Raw genomic sequence first — 17,968 nt, 5'->3', positions numbered from 1 at the left:
TGCCCGCGGGTGGTCACCTCCTACCACGATGACACGTCCCTCTTGGCCAAACGCCAAGGAACTGTTGATACCTTCTGGGCCCACGCACGTGTTGACAAGTGTGCATATTCACCCGTCCGCCTGTCCGTCCGTCCTTCTGTCCGTCTGTCCTTCTGTCCCTCCGTCCATCAGTTCCTTCCTTCCTTCCTTCCTTCCTTCCTTCCTTGGTTCATCCTGTTTACTGTCATCATGACTAGGGTTCAGGTAGAGGATTTGAAGCCAGGGCCATCTTACTTCTGAATTCCAAACCCATCTCCACCCTCCCTATTGGATGTTTCCCTTTTGGATGGCAATGTAGAAGCACCAGGGCCTGGCAGGGGAGCGTCCAGTCAGCCAGCCAGCCCGCGCGCCCGCCCTCCCCTTCAGGTGTCTTCTTGGGGCAAGTGACAAGTCTCTGACTCTGCAAACCACCCAAATTCACTTTCAGGAAGTCCCTCTGGGATGTGTATGGTGTAGGTGTGTCTGAGTGTGTGTGTGTGTGTGTGTGTGTGTGTGTGTGTGTGTGTGTTGGGTGCTGTGGGAAAGCACGGGTCATTTGGAAACCTTGGAAGGTCTCCTCACCCTTCGCCAGGTTCGGGCTCAGTTGCTGAGAGCGGTCAGGAGCCAGCGTGGCTTCCTGTGCTGTCAGCCTCTCTCCTGCTGCCATTCCAGGCCTGCTGCTGCAACTGGCCAGGCTCCCAGGGATTCCGCTGAAGCCAAGCACCCCATGAAGTCGTGTTCCCAAGGCCATTCAGTTCCAAGAGAGCCCCCTGTCTGAGTGCTCTCAGGCACGGGAAGGCACCTTGGTGGTTAGGGATCGGGCGAGGGGCGGTGGAAGCTTGCAGCCCAGTGAAGATGGTCCCTAACCAACAGGAAATGATCCCAAGGTTTCTCGGGGATCGTATGGGGCATCACCTGTGTACCCGCTCACTGACCCCACCAGCTCCAGCCGGGACTGTCAACAGCGGAGAGAATCAGCCAGGGACAGCCGGGCCTCCTGCATGCATCTCCCTTGTGAAAGCAAGAGAGAAGGCGGTCGTGGAGGTGTGGGGGCTAAGACCCAGAGAGAGACAGACACACAGATAAACACACACACGAACACACACACACACACACACACACACACACACACACACACGGTTTGGATGACAACCGAGTGTTTCATGTAGGCAGTTGAAAGGCAACTATTCCGCTGGCTGTGACAATGCAGAGGGCTGGGGTCGGCCGGTCGCTGTTTGTGGGTGTGTGCAAGCTGGGCAGTGGACTCTCCTTGCCAGGAACTGTCCTGGTGCGGCCCCTGTGCCCCCGGGCGCCGGATGCCAGCCCCTGGACGCTGTGCGTGTGCTCCCTGGGCGCTTGCGGACAGTTGCTTTGAGCGCGGGGGAGCGGGTGGACGGTGTGGTTTGGGGCCTGGCTCCTGGGGTGCAGCAGGGCCGGGGCCAGGTGGTGGTGGCGCGTGGCAGGTGTCGGGACCGGATTCCCTGTTGCGGGGGACTGGTGTTGCGGCGCGTGGCGAGTGTAGTAGCGGGCGTGTGTGGCGTTGGGGCATCGGAGGCAGCGTGGAGCGAAGGGGCCCCAGGGTGGTTGCTGTGTGAGCTGTGTGTGTGAGTGAGTGAGTGAGGGAGGCAGTGTGTGGTGAGTGTGTGTGTGTGTGTGTGTATATTTTTGGGTGCTTTAGTGTGAGTGAGGCGTGTGAGTGTGTGTGTGAGTGTGTTGTGTGGGTGTTTGTGCAGTGGAGTGGGCAGGCAGGCAGGCAGGCAGGCAGGCAGGCCGGCGTTGGGTCGGGTGCGAGTGTGAGCGTGGTCGTTAGGTGGCGGTGTGTGTGTTGTGTGTGTGGCTGGGCGTCGGTGGTGTGTGTTTGCGCAGGCGCGAGCGGGCGGGCGGGCGGGCGGGCGGGCGGAGCGAGCGAGGGAGGTGGAGGGCGTGTCGCCTTGAAGAGCGCGATTGGAAGGCTGAGCGAGCGGCTTGGCGTGGTGGCGCACGCCTGTAATCCTAGCGCTTGGGAGGCTGAGACAGGAGGATCGAGGCCAGCGAAGACCTTCAGCAACTTAGTGAGACCCTTTTTGCCACCGCCGCCTCCGAACCGCGCCCTTTTGCCTCCCTCACACCCACACACAACTTCACGATCGCCGCTGCCACGCACACTCGCACACTACACGCTCACTCACCGTACAGCCACAAACCCACAAACACCCCGCCCCACGACGACACCCACAGCAGCCCGCACTGCCTACACACCTACACACCTACACACAGCCGGCCTGCTCGCTACACCCCACCCTTTCCTACAACCCTGGCCCTCCCACACCGCCTCCCTCCCTGACACCCTCGCTCCCTCACGCACCCACAACCCACCCTCCCCTTTGCCCACCCCACACTGCTCTGCTCACCCTTGAAATCCACGCACAACCCATTCCCACACTAACACTCACTGCACTTGCAGCACCCGGCACTCCCACCCAGGGCTCTCGGAACGCTTTCCCGGGCCCCTTCACCCAGCCCCGTCTCTCCATTCTCGCATCCAAGCTGCCCAAAACCCCGGGCCAGCGGGCCCAGGTGGCCCACACCTGTCATCCCAATCTTTGGGCGTCCCACACCCGATCATCCCGCTGCGTCCGCCACGCACGCCTGCCTGTCTCCGCCCATTCCTCACTCCCTGTGTCAAGGGCAACACACAACCTGCACCCCAACGGCGGGGCTGCAGCGCCCACACACACTGCACCGGGCTCCCGGACCCCCTCCCCGAATCCGCACTAGCGCCACAGGCTCTGGCCCAGTCGCCCCGCATGGACCGACTCCACCTTGCAAGGAGACCCTCGCAGGAGAGGTCTGGGCCCGGGCCGGACTGCTGGCCGAGTCTGCACCTTCGCTACCACTGTCCAGGCCTCCGCGGCTGCAAGCCCCAGCGCACCAAGACCTACCTACCGAAGGAGAGTCCCTGCATCCATTCCCTAGGTGGGGCCGTGCCTCTGCCCGCGGGTGGTCACCTCCTACCACGATGACACGTCCCTCTTGGCCAAACGCCAAGGAACTGTTGATACCTTCTGGGCCCACGCACGTGTTGACAAGTGTGCATATTCACCCGTCCGCCTGTCCGTCCGTCCTTCTGTCCGTCTGTCCTTCTGTCCCTCCGTCCATCAGTTCCTTCCTTCCTTCCTTCCTTCCTTCCTTCCTTGGTTCATCCTGTTTACTGTCATCATGACTAGGGTTCAGGTAGAGGATTTGAAGCCAGGGCCATCTTACTTCTGAATTCCAAACCCATCTCCACCCTCCCTATTGGATGTTTCCCTTTTGGATGGCAATGTAGAAGCACCAGGGCCTGGCAGGGGAGCGTCCAGTCAGCCAGCCAGCCCGCGCGCCCGCCCTCCCCTTCAGGTGTCTTCTTGGGGCAAGTGACAAGTCTCTGACTCTGCAAACCACCCAAATTCAGCTTTCAGGAAGTCCCTCTGGGATGTGTATGGTGTAGGTGTGTCTGAGTGTGTGTGTGTGTGTGTGTGTGTGTGTGTGTGTTGGGTGCTGTGGGAAAGCACGGGTCATTTGGAAACCTTGGAAGGTCTCCTCACCCTTCGCCAGGTTCGGGCTCAGTTGCTGAGAGCGGTGGGTCAGGAGCCAGCGTGGCTTCCTGTGCTGTCAGCCTCTCTCCTGCTGCCATTCCAGGCCTGCTGCTGCAACTGGCCAGGCTCCCAGGGATTCCGCTGAAGCCAAGCACCCCATGAAGTCGTGTTCCCAAGGCCATTCAGTTCCAAGAGAGCCCCCTGTCTGAGTGCTCTCAGGCACGGGAAGGCACCTTGGTGGTTAGGGATCGGGCGAGGGGCGGTGGAAGCTTGCAGCCCAGTGAAGATGGTCCCTAACCAACAGGAAATGATCCCAAGGTTTCTCGGGGATCGTATGGGGCATCACCTGTGTACCCGCTCACTGACCCCACCAGCTCCAGCCGGGACTGTCAACAGCGGAGAGAATCAGCCAGGGACAGCCGGGCCTCCTGCATGCATCTCCCTTGTGAAAGCAAGAGAGAAGGCGGTCGTGGAGGTGTGGGGGCTAAGACCCAGAGAGAGACAGACACACAGATAAACACACACACGAACACACACACACACACACACACACACACACACACACGGTTTGGATGACAACCGAGTGTTTCATGTAGGCAGTTGAAAGGCAACTATTCCGCTGGCTGTGACAATGCAGAGGGCTGGGGTCGGCCGGTCGCTGTTTGTGGGTGTGTGCAAGCTGGGCAGTGGACTCTCCTTGCCAGGAACTGTCCTGGTGCGGCCCCTGTGCCCCCGGGCGCCGGATGCCAGCCCCTGGACGCTGTGCGTGTGCTCCCTGGGCGCTTGCGGACAGTTGCTTTGAGCGCGGGGGAGCGGGTGGACGGTGTGGTTTGGGGCCTGGCTCCTGGGGTGCAGCAGGGCCGGGGCCAGGTGGTGGTGGCGCGTGGCAGGTGTCGGGACCGGATTCCCTGTTGCGGGGGACTGGTGTTGCGGCGCGTGGCGAGTGTAGTAGCGGGCGTGTGTGGCGTTGGGGCATCGGAGGCAGCGTGGAGCGAAGGGGCCCCAGGGTGGTTGCTGTGTGAGCTGTGTGTGTGAGTGAGTGAGTGAGGGAGGCAGTGTGTGGTGAGTGTGTGTGTGTGTGTGTGTATATTTTTGGGTGCTTTAGTGTGAGTGAGGCGTGTGAGTGTGTGTGTGAGTGTGTTGTGTGGGTGTTTGTGCAGTGGAGTGGGCAGGCAGGCAGGCAGGCAGGCAGGCCGGCGTTGGGTCGGGTGCGAGTGTGAGCGTGGTCGTTAGGTGGCGGTGTGTGTGTTGTGTGTGTGGCTGGGCGTCGGTGGTGTGTGTTTGCGCAGGCGCGAGCGGGCGGGCGGGCGGGCGGGCGGGCGGGCGGGCGGAGCGAGCGAGGGAGGTGGAGGGCGTGTCGCCTTGAAGAGCGCGATTGGAAGGCTGAGCGAGCGGCTTGGCGTGGTGGCGCACGCCTGTAATCCTAGCGCTTGGGAGGCTGAGACAGGAGGATCGAGGCCAGCGAAGACCTTCAGCAACTTAGTGAGACCCTTTTTGCCACCGCCGCCTCCGAACCGCGCCCTTTTGCCTCCCTCACACCCACACACAACTTCACGATCGCCGCTGCCACGCACACTCGCACACTACACGCTCACACACCGCACAGCCACAAACCCACAAACACCCCGCCCCACGACGACACCCACAGCAGCCCGCACTGCCTACACACCTACACACCTACACACAGCCGGCCTGCTCGCTACACCCCACCCTTTCCTACAACCCTGGCCCTCCCACACCGCCTCCCTCCCTGACACCCTCGCTCCCTCACGCACCCACAACCCACCCTCCCCTTTGCCCACCCCACACTGCTCTGCTCACCCTTGAAATCCACGCACAACCCATTCCCACACTAACACTCACTGCACTTGCAGCACCCGGCACTCCCACCCAGGGCTCTCGGAACGCTTTCCCGGGCCCCTTCACCCAGCCCCGTCTCTCCATTCTCGCATCCAAGCTGCCCAAAACCCCGGGCCAGCGGGCCCAGGTGGCCCACACCTGTCATCCCAATCTTTGGGCGTCCCACACCCGATCATCCCGCTGCGTCCGCCACGCACGCCTGCCTGTCTCCGCCCATTCCTCACTCCCTGTGTCAAGGGCAACACACAACCTGCACCCCAACGGCGGGGCTGCAGCGCCCACACACACTGCACCGGGCTCCCGGACCCCCTCCCCGAACCCGCACTAGCGCCACAGGCTCTGGCCCAGTCGCCCCGCATGGACCGACTCCACCTTGCAAGGAGACCCTCGCAGGAGAGGTCTGGGCCCGGGCCGGACTGCTGGCCGAGTCTGCACCTTCGCTACCACTGTCCAGGCCTCCGCGGCTGCAAGCCCCAGCGCACCAAGACCTACCTACCGAAGGAGAGTCCCTGCATCCATTCCCTAGGTGGGGCCGTGCCTCTGCCCGCGGGTGGTCACCTCCTACCACGATGACACGTCCCTCTTGGCCAAACGCCAAGGAACTGTTGATACCTTCTGGGCCCACGCACGTGTTGACAAGTGTGCATATTCACCCGTCCGCCTGTCCGTCCGTCCTTCTGTCCGTCTGTCCTTCTGTCCCTCCGTCCATCAGTTCCTTCCTTCCTTCCTTCCTTCCTTCCTTCCTTGGTTCATCCTGTTTACTGTCATCATGACTAGGGTTCAGGTAGAGGATTTGAAGCCAGGGCCATCTTACTTCTGAATTCCAAACCCATCTCCACCCTCCCTATTGGATGTTTCCCTTTTGGATGGCAATGTAGAAGCACCAGGGCCTGGCAGGGGAGCGTCCAGTCAGCCAGCCAGCCCGCGCGCCCGCCCTCCCCTTCAGGTGTCTTCTTGGGGCAAGTGACAAGTCTCTGACTCTGCAAACCACCCAAATTCAGCTTTCAGGAAGTCCCTCTGGGATGTGTATGGTGTAGGTGTGTCTGAGTGTGTGTGTGTGTGTGTGTGTGTGTGTGTGTGTGTGTGTGTGTTGGGTGCTGTGGGAAAGCACGGGTCATTTGGAAACCTTGGAAGGTCTCCTCACCCTTCGCCAGGTTCGGGCTCAGTTGCTGAGAGCGGTGGGTCAGGAGCCAGCGTGGCTTCCTGTGCTGTCAGCCTCTCTCCTGCTGCCATTCCAGGCCTGCTGCTGCAACTGGCCAGGCTCCCAGGGATTCCGCTGAAGCCAAGCACCCCATGAAGTCGTGTTCCCAAGGCCATTCAGTTCCAAGAGAGCCCCCTGTCTGAGTGCTCTCAGGCACGGGAAGGCACCTTGGTGGTTAGGGATCGGGCGAGGGGCGGTGGAAGCTTGCAGCCCAGTGAAGATGGTCCCTAACCAACAGGAAATGATCCCAAGGTTTCTCGGGGATCGTATGGGGCATCACCTGTGTACCCGCTCACTGACCCCACCAGCTCCAGCCGGGACTGTCAACAGCGGAGAGAATCAGCCAGGGACAGCCGGGCCTCCTGCATGCATCTCCCTTGTGAAAGCAAGAGAGAAGGCGGTCGTGGAGGTGTGGGGGCTAAGACCCAGAGAGAGACAGACACACAGATAAACACACACACGAACACACACACACACACACACACACACACACACACACACACACGGTTTGGATGACAACCGAGTGTTTCATGTAGGCAGTTGAAAGGCAACTATTCCGCTGGCTGTGACAATGCAGAGGGCTGGGGTCGGCCGGTCGCTGTTTGTGGGTGTGTGCAAGCTGGGCAGTGGACTCTCCTTGCCAGGAACTGTCCTGGTGCGGCCCCTGTGCCCCCGGGCGCCGGATGCCAGCCCCTGGACGCTGTGCGTGTGCTCCCTGGGCGCTTGCGGACAGTTGCTTTGAGCGCGGGGGAGCGGGTGGACGGTGTGGTTTGGGGCCTGGCTCCTGGGGTGCAGCAGGGCCGGGGCCAGGTGGTGGTGGCGCGTGGCAGGTGTCGGGACCGGATTCCCTGTTGCGGGGGACTGGTGTTGCGGCGCGTGGCGAGTGTAGTAGCGGGCGTGTGTGGCGTTGGGGCATCGGAGGCAGCGTGGAGCGAAGGGGCCCCAGGGTGGTTGCTGTGTGAGCTGTGTGTGTGAGTGAGTGAGTGAGGGAGGCAGTGTGTGGTGAGTGTGTGTGTGTGTGTGTGTATATTTTTGGGTGCTTTAGTGTGAGTGAGGCGTGTGAGTGTGTGTGTGAGTGTGTTGTGTGGGTGTTTGTGCAGTGGAGTGGGCAGGCAGGCAGGCAGGCAGGCAGGCAGGCCGGCGTTGGGTCGGGTGCGAGTGTGAGCGTGGTCGTTAGGTGGCGGTGTGTGTGTTGTGTGTGTGGCTGGGCGTCGGTGGTGTGTGTTTGCGCAGGCGCGAGCGGGCGGGCGGGCGGGCGGGCGGGCGGGCGGGCGGAGCGAGCGAGGGAGGTGGAGGGCGTGTCGCCTTGAAGAGCGCGATTGGAAGGCTGAGCGAGCGGCTTGGCGTGGTGGCGCACGCCTGTAATCCTAGCGCTTGGGAGGCTGAGACAGGAGGATCGAGGCCAGCGAAGACCTTCAGCAACTTAGTGAGACCCTTTTTGCCACCGCCGCCTCCGAACCGCGCCCTTTTGCCTCCCTCACACCCACACACAACTTCACGATCGCCGCTGCCACGCACACTCGCACACTACACGCTCACACACCGCACAGCCACAAACCCACAAACACCCCGCCCCACGACGACACCCACAGCAGCCCGCACTGCCTACACACCTACACACCTACACACAGCCGGCCTGCTCGCTACACCCCACCCTTTCCTACAACCCTGGCCCTCCCACACCGCCTCCCTCCCTGACACCCTCGCTCCCTCACGCACCCACAACCCACCCTCCCCTTTGCCCACCCCACACTGCTCTGCTCACCCTTGAAATCCACGCACAACCCATTCCCACACTAACACTCACTGCACTTGCAGCACCCGGCACTCCCACCCAGGGCTCTCGGAACGCTTTCCCGGGCCCCTTCACCCAGCCCCGTCTCTCCATTCTCGCATCCAAGCTGCCCAAAACCCCGGGCCAGCGGGCCCAGGTGGCCCACACCTGTCATCCCAATCTTTGGGCGTCCCACACCCGATCATCCCGCTGCGTCCGCCACGCACGCCTGCCTGTCTCCGCCCATTCCTCACTCCCTGTGTCAAGGGCAACACACAACCTGCACCCCAACGGCGGGGCTGCAGCGCCCACACACACTGCACCGGGCTCCCGGACCCCCTCCCCGAACCCGCACTAGCGCCACAGGCTCTGGCCCAGTCGCCCCGCATGGACCGACTCCACCTTGCAAGGAGACCCTCGCAGGAGAGGTCTGGGCCCGGGCCGGACTGCTGGCCGAGTCTGCACCTTCGCTACCACTGTCCAGGCCTCCGCGGCTGCAAGCCCCAGCGCACCAAGACCTACCTACCGAAGGAGAGTCCCTGCATCCATTCCCTAGGTGGGGCCGTGCCTCTGCCCGCGGGTGGTCACCTCCTACCACGATGACACGTCCCTCTTGGCCAAACGCCAAGGAACTGTTGATACCTTCTGGGCCCACGCACGTGTTGACAAGTGTGCATATTCACCCGTCCGCCTGTCCGTCCGTCCTTCTGTCCGTCTGTCCTTCTGTCCCTCCGTCCATCAGTTCCTTCCTTCCTTCCTTCCTTCCTTCCTTGGTTCATCCTGTTTACTGTCATCATGACTAGGGTTCAGGTAGAGGATTTGAAGCCAGGGCCATCTTACTTCTGAATTCCAAACCCATCTCCACCCTCCCTATTGGATGTTTCCCTTTTGGATGGCAATGTAGAAGCACCAGGGCCTGGCAGGGGAGCGTCCAGTCAGCCAGCCAGCCCGCGCGCCCGCCCTCCCCTTCAGGTGTCTTCTTGGGGCAAGTGACAAGTCTCTGACTCTGCAAACCACCCAAATTCAGCTTTCAGGAAGTCCCTCTGGGATGTGTATGGTGTAGGTGTGTCTGAGTGTGTGTGTGTGTGTGTGTGTGTGTGTGTGTGTTGGGTGCTGTGGGAAAGCACGGGTCATTTGGAAACCTTGGAAGGTCTCCTCACCCTTCGCCAGGTTCGGGCTCAGTTGCTGAGAGCGGTGGGTCAGGAGCCAGCGTGGCTTCCTGTGCTGTCAGCCTCTCTCCTGCTGCCATTCCAGGCCTGCTGCTGCAACTGGCCAGGCTCCCAGGGATTCCGCTGAAGCCAAGCACCCCATGAAGTCGTGTTCCCAAGGCCATTCAGTTCCAAGAGAGCCCCCTGTCTGAGTGCTCTCAGGCACGGGAAGGCACCTTGGTGGTTAGGGATCGGGCGAGGGGCGGTGGAAGCTTGCAGCCCAGTGAAGATGGTCCCTAACCAACAGGAAATGATCCCAAGGTTTCTCGGGGATCGTATGGGGCATCACCTGTGTACCCGCTCACTGACCCCACCAGCTCCAGCCGGGACTGTCAACAGCGGAGAGAATCAGCCAGGGACAGCCGGGCCTCCTGCATGCATCTCCCTTGTGAAAGCAAGAGAGAAGGCGGTCGTGGAGGTGTGGGGGCTAAGACCCAGAGAGAGACAGACACACAGATAAACACACACACGAACACACACACACACACACACACACACACACACACACACACGGTTTGGATGACAACCGAGTGTTTCATGTAGGCAGTTGAAAGGCAACTATTCCGCTGGCTGTGACAATGCAGAGGGCTGGGGTCGGCCGGTCGCTGTTTGTGGGTGTGTGCAAGCTGGGCAGTGGACTCTCCTTGCCAGGAACTGTCCTGGTGCGGCCCCTGTGCCCCCGGGCGCCGGATGCCAGCCCCTGGACGCTGTGCGTGTGCTCCCTGGGCGCTTGCGGACAGTTGCTTTGAGCGCGGGGGAGCGGGTGGACGGTGTGGTTTGGGGCCTGGCTCCTGGGGTGCAGCAGGGCCGGGGCCAGGTGGTGGTGGCGCGTGGCAGGTGTCGGGACCGGATTCCCTGTTGCGGGGGACTGGTGTTGCGGCGCGTGGCGAGTGTAGTAGCGGGCGTGTGTGGCGTTGGGGCATCGGAGGCAGCGTGGAGCGAAGGGGCCCCAGGGTGGTTGCTGTGTGAGCTGTGTGTGTGAGTGAGTGAGTGAGGGAGGCAGTGTGTGGTGAGTGTGTGTGTGTGTGTGTGTGTATATTTTTGGGTGCTTTAGTGTGAGTGAGGCGTGTGAGTGTGTGTGTGAGTGTGTTGTGTGGGTGTTTGTGCAGTGGAGTGGGCAGGCAGGCAGGCAGGCAGGCAGGCAGGCCGGCGTTGGGTCGGGTGCGAGTGTGAGCGTGGTCGTTAGGTGGCGGTGTGTGTGTTGTGTGTGTGGCTGGGCGTCGGTGGTGTGTGTTTGCGCAGGCGCGAGCGGGCGGGCGGGCGGGCGGGCGGGCGGGCGGGCGGAGCGAGCGAGGGAGGTGGAGGGCGTGTCGCCTTGAAGAGCGCGATTGGAAGGCTGAGCGAGCGGCTTGGCGTGGTGGCGCACGCCTGTAATCCTAGCGCTTGGGAGGCTGAGACAGGAGGATCGAGGCCAGCGAAGACCTTCAGCAACTTAGTGAGACCCTTTTTGCCACCGCCGCCTCCGAACCGCGCCCTTTTGCCTCCCTCACACCCACACACAACTTCACGATCGCCGCTGCCACGCACACTCGCACACTACACGCTCACACACCGCACAGCCACAAACCCACAAACACCCCGCCCCACGACGACACCCACAGCAGCCCGCACTGCCTACACACCTACACACCTACACACAGCCGGCCTGCTCGCTACACCCCACCCTTTCCTACAACCCTGGCCCTCCCACACCGCCTCCCTCCCTGACACCCTCGCTCCCTCACGCACCCACAACCCACCCTCCCCTTTGCCCACCCCACACTGCTCTGCTCACCCTTGAAATCCACGCACAACCCATTCCCACACTAACACTCACTGCACTTGCAGCACCCGGCACTCCCACCCAGGGCTCTCGGAACGCTTTCCCGGGCCCCTTCACCCAGCCCCGTCTCTCCATTCTCGCATCCAAGCTGCCCAAAACCCCGGGCCAGCGGGCCCAGGTGGCCCACACCTGTCATCCCAATCTTTGGGCGTCCCACACCCGATCATCCCGCTGCGTCCGCCACGCACGCCTGCCTGTCTCCGCCCATTCCTCACTCCCTGTGTCAAGGGCAACACACAACCTGCACCCCAACGGCGGGGCTGCAGCGCCCACACACACTGCACCGGGCTCCCGGACCCCCTCCCCGAACCCGCACTAGCGCCACAGGCTCTGGCCCAGTCGCCCCGCATGGACCGACTCCACCTTGCAAGGAGACCCTCGCAGGAGAGGTCTGGGCCCGGGCCGGACTGCTGGCCGAGTCTGCACCTTCGCTACCACTGTCCAGGCCTCCGCGGCTGCAAGCCCCAGCGCACCAAGACCTACCTACCGAAGGAGAGTCCCTGCATCCATTCCCTAGGTGGGGCCGTGCCTCTGCCCGCGGGTGGTCACCTCCTACCACGATGACACGTCCCTCTTGGCCAAACGCCAAGGAACTGTTGATACCTTCTGGGCCCACGCACGTGTTGACAAGTGTGCATATTCACCCGTCCGCCTGTCCGTCCGTCCTTCTGTCCGTCTGTCCTTCTGTCCCTCCGTCCATCAGTTCCTTCTCCTTCCTTCCTTCCTTCCTTCCTTCCTTGGTTCATCCTGTTTACTGTCATCATGACTAGGGTTCAGGTAGAGGATTTGAAGCCAGGGCCATCTTACTTCTGAATTCCAAACCCATCTCCACCCTCCCTATTGGATGTTTCCCTTTTGGATGGCAATGTAGAAGCACCAGGGCCTGGCAGGGGAGCGTCCAGTCAGCCAGCCAGCCCGCGCGCCCGCCCTCCCCTTCAGGTGTCTTCTTGGGGCAAGTGACAAGTCTCTGACTCTGCAAACCACCCAAATTCAGCTTTCAGGAAGTCCCTCTGGGATGTGTATGGTGTAGGTGTGTCTGAGTGTGTGTGTGTGTGTGTGTGTGTGTGTGTGTGTTGGGTGCTGTGGGAAAGCACGGGTCATTTGGAAACCTTGGAAGGTCTCCTCACCCTTCGCCAGGTTCGGGCTCAGTTGCTGAGAGCGGTCAGGAGCCAGCGTGGCTTCCTGTGCTGTCAGCCTCTCTCCTGCTGCCATTCCAGGCCTGCTGCTGCAACTGGCCAGGCTCCCAGGGATTCCGCTGAAGCCAAGCACCCCATGAAGTCGTGTTCCCAAGGCCATTCAGTTCCAAGAGAGCCCCCTGTCTGAGTGCTCTCAGGCACGGGAAGGCACCTTGGTGGTTAGGGATCGGGCGAGGGGCGGTGGAAGCTTGCAGCCCAGTGAAGATGGTCCCTAACCAACAGGAAATGATCCCAAGGTTTCTCGGGGATCGTATGGGGCATCACCTGTGTACCCGCTCACTGACCCCACCAGCTCCAGCCGGGACTGTCAACAGCGGAGAGAATCAGCCAGGGACAGCCGGGCCTCCTGCATGCATCTCCCTTGTGAAAGCAAGAGAGAAGGCGGTCGTGGAGGTGTGGGGGCTAAGACCCAGAGAGAGACAGACACACAGATAAACACACACACGAACACACACACACACACACACACACACACACACACACACACACGGTTTGGATGACAACCGAGTGTTTCATGTAGGCAGTTGAAAGGCAACTATTCCGCTGGCTGTGACAATGCAGAGGGCTGGGGTCGGCCGGTCGCTGTTTGTGGGTGTGTGCAAGCTGGGCAGTGGACTCTCCTTGCCAGGAACTGTCCTGGTGCGGCCCCTGTGCCCCCGGGCGCCGGATGCCAGCCCCTGGACGCTGTGCGTGTGCTCCCTGGGCGCTTGCGGACAGTTGCTTTGAGCGCGGGGGAGCGGGTGGACGGTGTGGTTTGGGGCCTGGCTCCTGGGGTGCAGCAGGGCCGGGGCCAGGTGGTGGTGGCGCGTGGCAGGTGTCGGGACCGGATTCCCTGTTGCGGGGGACTGGTGTTGCGGCGCGTGGCGAGTGTAGTAGCGGGCGTGTGTGGCGTTGGGGCATCGGAGGCAGCGTGGAGCGAAGGGGCCCCAGGGTGGTTGCTGTGTGAGCTGTGTGTGTGAGTGAGTGAGTGAGGGAGGCAGTGTGTGGTGAGTGTGTGTGTGTGTGTGTGTATATTTTTGGGTGCTTTAGTGTGAGTGAGGCGTGTGAGTGTGTGTGTGAGTGTGTTGTGTGGGTGTTTGTGCAGTGGAGTGGGCAGGCAGGCAGGCAGGCAGGCAGGCAGGCAGGCCGGCGTTGGGTCGGGTGCGAGTGTGAGCGTGGTCGTTAGGTGGCGGTGTGTGTGTTGTGTGTGTGGCTGGGCGTCGGTGGTGTGTGTTTGCGCAGGCGCGAGCGGGCGGGCGGGCGGGCGGGCGGGCGGGCGGGCGGGCGGAGCGAGCGAGGGAGGTGGAGGGCGTGTCGCCTTGAAGAGCGCGATTGGAAGGCTGAGCGAGCGGCTTGGCGTGGTGGCGCACGCCTGTAATCCTAGCGCTTGGGAGGCTGAGACAGGAGGATCGAGGCCAGCGAAGACCTTCAGCAACTTAGTGAGACCCTTTTTGCCACCGCCGCCTCCGAACCGCGCCCTTTTGCCTCCCTCACACCCACACACAACTTCACGATCGCCGCTGCCACGCACACTCGCACACTACACGCTCACTCACCGCACAGCCACAAACCCACAAACACCCCGCCCCACGACGACACCCACAGCAGCCCGCACTGCCTACACACCTACACACCTACACACAGCCGGCCTGCTCGCTACACCCCACCCTTTCCTACAACCCTGGCCCTCCCACACCGCCTCCCTCCCTGACACCCTCGCTCCCTCACGCACCCACAACCCACCCTCCCCTTTGCCCACCCCACACTGCTCTGCTCACCCTTGAAATCCACGCACAACCCATTCCCACACTAACACTCACTGCACTTGCAGCACCCGGCACTCCCACCCAGGGCTCTCGGAACGCTTTCCCGGGCCCCTTCACCCAGCCCCGTCTCTCCATTCTCGCATCCAAGCTGCCCAAAACCCCGGGCCAGCGGGCCCAGGTGGCCCACACCTGTCATCCCAATCTTTGGGCGTCCCACACCCGATCATCCCGCTGCGTCCGCCACGCACGCCTGCCTGTCTCCGCCCATTCCTCACTCCCTGTGTCAAGGGCAACACACAACCTGCACCCCAACGGCGGGGCTGCAGCGCCCACACACACTGCACCGGGCTCCCGGACCCCCTCCCCGAACCCGCACTAGCGCCACAGGCTCTGGCCCAGTCGCCCCGCATGGACCGACTCCACCTTGCAAGGAGACCCTCGCAGGAGAGGTCTGGGCCCGGGCCGGACTGCTGGCCGAGTCTGCACCTTCGCTACCACTGTCCAGGCCTCCGCGGCTGCAAGCCCCAGCGCACCAAGACCTACCTACCGAAGGAGAGTCCCTGCATCCATTCCCTAGGTGGGGCCGTGCCTCTGCCCGCGGGTGGTCACCTCCTACCACGATGACACGTCCCTCTTGGCCAAACGCCAAGGAACTGTTGATACCTTCTGGGCCCACGCACGTGTTGACAAGTGTGCATATTCACCCGTCCGCCTGTCCGTCCGTCCTTCTGTCCGTCTGTCCTTCTGTCCCTCCGTCCATCAGTTCCTTCCTTCCTTCCTTCCTTCCTTCCTTCCTTGGTTCATCCTGTTTACTGTCATCATGACTAGGGTTCAGGTAGAGGATTTGAAGCCAGGGCCATCTTACTTCTGAATTCCAAACCCATCTCCACCCTCCCTATTGGATGTTTCCCTTTTGGATGGCAATGTAGAAGCACCAGGGCCTGGCAGGGGAGCGTCCAGTCAGCCAGCCAGCCCGCGCGCCCGCCCTCCCCTTCAGGTGTCTTCTTGGGGCAAGTGACAAGTCTCTGACTCTGCAAACCACCCAAATTCAGCTTTCAGGAAGTCCCTCTGGGATGTGTATGGTGTAGGTGTGTCTGAGTGTGTGTGTGTGTGTGTGTGTGTGTGTGTGTGTGTTGGGTGCTGTGGGAAAGCACGGGTCATTTGGAAACCTTGGAAGGTCTCCTCACCCTTCGCCAGGTTCGGGCTCAGTTGCTGAGAGCGGTCAGGAGCCAGCGTGGCTTCCTGTGCTGTCAGCCTCTCTCCTGCTGCCATTCCAGGCCTGCTGCTGCAACTGGCCAGGCTCCCAGGGATTCCGCTGAAGCCAAGCACCCCATGAAGTCGTGTTCCCAAGGCCATTCAGTTCCAAGAGAGCCCCCTGTCTGAGTGCTCTCAGGCACGGGAAGGCACCTTGGTGGTTAGGGATCGGGCGAGGGGCGGTGGAAGCTTGCAGCCCAGTGAAGATGGTCCCTAACCAACAGGAAATGATCCCAAGGTTTCTCGGGGATCGTATGGGGCATCACCTGTGTACCCGCTCACTGACCCCACCAGCTCCAGCCGGGACTGTCAACAGCGGAGAGAATCAGCCAGGGACAGCCGGGCCTCCTGCATGCATCTCCCTTGTGAAAGCAAGAGAGAAGGCGGTCGTGGAGGTGTGGGGGCTAAGACCCAGAGAGAGACAGACACACAGATAAACACACACACGAACACACACACACACACACACACACACACACACACACGGTTTGGATGACAACCGAGTGTTTCATGTAGGCAGTTGAAAGGCAACTATTCCGCTGGCTGTGACAATGCAGAGGGCTGGGGTCGGCCGGTCGCTGTTTGTGGGTGTGTGCAAGCTGGGCAGTGGACTCTCCTTGCCAGGAACTGTCCTGGTGCGGCCCCTGTGCCCCCGGGCGCCGGATGCCAGCCCCTGGACGCTGTGCGTGTGCTCCCTGGGCGCTTGCGGACAGTTGCTTTGAGCGCGGGGGAGCGGGTGGACGGTGTGGTTTGGGGCCTGGCTCCTGGGGTGCAGCAGGGCCGGGGCCAGGTGGTGGTGGCGCGTGGCAGGTGTCGGGACCGGATTCCCTGTTGCGGGGGACTGGTGTTGCGGCGCGTGGCGAGTGTAGTAGCGGGCGTGTGTGGCGTTGGGGCATCGGAGGCAGCGTGGAGCGAAGGGGCCCCAGGGTGGTTGCTGTGTGAGCTGTGTGTGTGAGTGAGTGAGTGAGGGAGGCAGTGTGTGGTGAGTGTGTGTGTGTGTGTGTGTATATTTTTGGGTGCTTTAGTGTGAGTGAGGCGTGTGAGTGTGTGTGTGAGTGTGTTGTGTGGGTGTTTGTGCAGTGGAGTGGGCAGGCAGGCAGGCAGGCAGGCAGGCAGGCAGGCAGGCCGGCGTTGGGTCGGGTGCGAGTGTGAGCGTGGTCGTTAGGTGGCGGTGTGTGTGTTGTGTGTGTGGCTGGGCGTCGGTGGTGTGTGTTTGCGCAGGCGCGAGCGGGCGGGCGGGCGGGCGGGCGGGCGGGCGGAGCGAGCGAGGGAGGTGGAGGGCGTGTCGCCTTGAAGAGCGCGATTGGAAGGCTGAGCGAGCGGCTTGGCGTGGTGGCGCACGCCTGTAATCCTAGCGCTTGGGAGGCTGAGACAGGAGGATCGAGGCCAGCGAAGACCTTCAGCAACTTAGTGAGACCCTTTTTGCCACCGCCGCCTCCGAACCGCGCCCTTTTGCCTCCCTCACACCCACACACAACTTCACGATCGCCGCTGCCACGCACACTCGCACACTACACGCTCACTCACCGCACAGCCACAAACCCACAAACACCCCGCCCCACGACGACACCCACAGCAGCCCGCACTGCCTACACACCTACACACCTACACACAGCCGGCCTGCTCGCTACACCCCACCCTTTCCTACAACCCTGGCCCTCCCACACCGCCTCCCTCCCTGACACCCTCGCTCCCTCACGCACCCACAACCCACCCTCCCCTTTGCCCACCCCACACTGCTCTGCTCACCCTTGAAATCCACGCACAACCCATTCCCACACTAACACTCACTGCACTTGCAGCACCCGGCACTCCCACCCAGGGCTCTCGGAACGCTTTCCCGGGCCCCTTCACCCAGCCCCGTCTCTCCATTCTCGCATCCAAGCTGCCCAAAACCCCGGGCCAGCGGGCCCAGGTGGCCCACACCTGTCATCCCAATCTTTGGGCGTCCCACACCCGATCATCCCGCTGCGTCCGCCACGCACGCCTGCCTGTCTCCGCCCATTCCTCACTCCCTGTGTCAAGGGCAACACACAACCTGCACCCCAACGGCGGGGCTGCAGCGCCCACACACACTGCACCGGGCTCCCGGACCCCCTCCCCGAACCCGCACTAGCGCCACAGGCTCTGGCCCAGTCGCCCCGCATGGACCGACTCCACCTTGCAAGGAGACCCTCGCAGGAGAGGTCTGGGCCCGGGCCGGACTGCTGGCCGAGTCTGCACCTTCGCTACCACTGTCCAGGCCTCCGCGGCTGCAAGCCCCAGCGCACCAAGACCTACCTACCGAAGGAGAGTCCCTGCATCCATTCCCTAGGTGGGGCCGTGCCTCTGCCCGC

This window comes from Muscardinus avellanarius (assembly GCF_963383645.1).
Source record: "Muscardinus avellanarius genome assembly, chromosome: 14".
Taxonomy (NCBI): Eukaryota; Metazoa; Chordata; class Mammalia; order Rodentia; family Gliridae; genus Muscardinus; species Muscardinus avellanarius.
The sequence above is the reverse complement of the archived record's forward strand: the minus strand, read 5'-3'. Positions refer to the sequence as shown.